Source organism: Etheostoma cragini, chromosome 11, assembly GCF_013103735.1.
Source record: "Etheostoma cragini isolate CJK2018 chromosome 11, CSU_Ecrag_1.0, whole genome shotgun sequence".
In the NCBI taxonomy this organism is placed as follows: Eukaryota; Metazoa; Chordata; class Actinopteri; order Perciformes; family Percidae; genus Etheostoma; species Etheostoma cragini.
Window position 1 is genome coordinate 25,616,356 of NC_048417.1, and position 2,603 is coordinate 25,618,958.

Genomic DNA, 2,603 nt, shown 5'->3' on the forward strand with positions numbered 1-2,603 from the left:
TTTTAGAAGGGCCCCTGGCAGGCAGGTGGATGCTTTATGTGTCTGATTGACACTTGAGCCATGGGTCTGACACAGATGCTACATTTCCTCTGCACCAGCACTAATAAAACAACATGACGCTGTTTGTCACTAAAAGAAACAAAAAGTGGAGCTGGACGGTGCTGCTGGCAAACATTAGACATCGCATGCTAACTTTTTCTGACAAGAGGAAACGGTTTAAAATAGGTATGTCTCAAAGAGCAAAAAGAGCACTTAGGGAAAACCTTTCACTGCAAAGAAATCCAATATGCTCTAAGAGGAGGGGAAAAGACTGATGGCGTTTAATACAAGAATAGTGTGTTTGTGTGTGTGTGTGTGTGTGCGTGTGTGTGTGTGGGGGGGTAATTTCTTTCCATTTCTTCAAGGAGGGGACATGCAGCAGCAGCAAACAGACCAGCCAGTTTGCTAAGTGTCTCTGAAATGACTAAACAATGAGTTGCTAGCCAAGAGCCCTATTGCCCCAGTTGCAACGACACATACTGTATGTTACTCCCTATTGTCCAGCCTGCGGAAGGCTGGAGGAGGGCTTTCTGTGACAAGAAGCTTTACCCATCTGCAGCCTGCTGGGCTGCTGTGACATGAAACCAGCAGGCCCAAAGCCTGGAGGGAGAATAATGGAGGTATAATGAAAAGGAGAGAGGTGTTGTCTGTAATCTATAAAGTTTTCCTCTTAGCTGTTTTAAGTCAGAACGGTATATATAATACTATTATGGAAAAATCTATTAAATTCATTGGAATTGCTGCTATCTGGATTCTCTCCCAGAGCCTAAGTAAAAACATGTAAGGGTGTTGATTCAAATCAGTTCATGAATTAACTAACATGCAAGAAAACATTCCACGTTGCCAGTGACTGCCAGCAGTAGCCTTCGAGAGGCACAGTCAATGAAAGTATTGTTCCTCCAGCAAAACACCTTTCACTTTAAAGTTGTACTTAATTATTTTTTTGTAATTATTGGGGGGGAAAAAAATCGCTAATTGCGTTTTTTCTTCCAGCTATTGCGATTATGGTTCAATTTGCGTTTTTTTAGTTACATGTTGCACTTTTCACGGTCATGTTAAATAAATAGAATAAAATAAATATAATTTAAAAAAAGCAGTGGGCACTTACGTTACCATGGATATTTATTTTTGTACAGCTATCCTGGTCCCGACAAGGCTAACAGCAAGGATTTATTAATCCTTTTGCTTTTTCTGTTCACTCAGCAGTGGGTTTACCTTGTCATTATCAGCCTGCACGAAAATACAACAGGTTCATATTGCTGTTCAGTTAAGTACTGTTATTAATCGAAGTTGTGACCATTTTTTTTGTAATTAATTACTCATGTAACATTGTTTCATGTTATGTTGCGGTTATAAGTTTAGTGAGTTGGGTTTACATCAGTTGTTGAGATAATTAGAAAAGGTTGATAGAGTGCTGCAGATGTGTGTTTCTATAGCGGACTAATGCACCTTAAATCAATTTAATTGATTAATTCTTTTGGTATTCTTTAACAATAATAGCAATAGCAGACTGACTGAATAATATTTCTAAAAATATACATTTATAAACTACTGCTCTTCCTCTACAATGTTCTTATTAATAACTGCAGCTTCTAAGCTTTGGTGATTTGCAATTAAAATAACTTGCTTTTAAGTAGCCATTAGCAAATGTTAAGGCTTTAAAAACACTATGGTCACTTTCCTAATGCTGACATGCTTGCAAATGCAACAGAATACATGTAATTAGCGTTAGGATAGCCAGTCTTTGTCATAAGTAGGAAAGTACAGAGAAACCATCCGTCATTCTTGTTCTTGTCTTGTAATGTCATCCTCTAAATGTAAATGTAATGATAATGTAAATGTTAATTACTGAGTTTGTTTTTATGCTATGCTATAATGAATAAATAAAGTTCATATAAAGATGAACCAGTAAAGCACTGCTTACACTGCATGTGTACTGTATGTTTCAACCTCTACATAGAATAAATTATATTCACAGCTTCTACATTGTACATCCAATACCCTAGCATTGTCCTACCATAGCATTATCAGACCAATATCAACCGCAACAATTTGTATTTAGCTGGAGAATTATTTTTCCTAATAGACCATATTGCTGCTTACTGAGCTACCTCAATCAGCATCGTAATTCTGTTTGGGTCCTGCATGTCCCACAAAGTTTCAGTGTTCCACAGAGAGAATATGATCATTAAAAGGTCCAATATACATGTAACAACTCCTAAAATGACCCCAATGCATCGGCTATTAAGGAAACAAGTTGAAAAGGATACTTGTTGGTTAACTACTTGGGTAGATACATCCCCAATCTCTCAACTGTGGGACAACTGTTGTATGAACTCCTGAAGAACAAGAATACATGGAATGGATGGAGTCATGCTCAAGAAAAGCATTTGAACACATTAAAGAACTGTTAACAACTGCACCAGTACTTGCCTACTACGATGTGACTAAACGATGTGGCTGATGCAAGCAGTTATGGACTAGGGCAGGGGTCGGCAACCTGCGGCTCCGGAGCCGCATGCGGCTCTTTGATCCCTCTGATGCGGCTCAGCTTTAAAAAAATA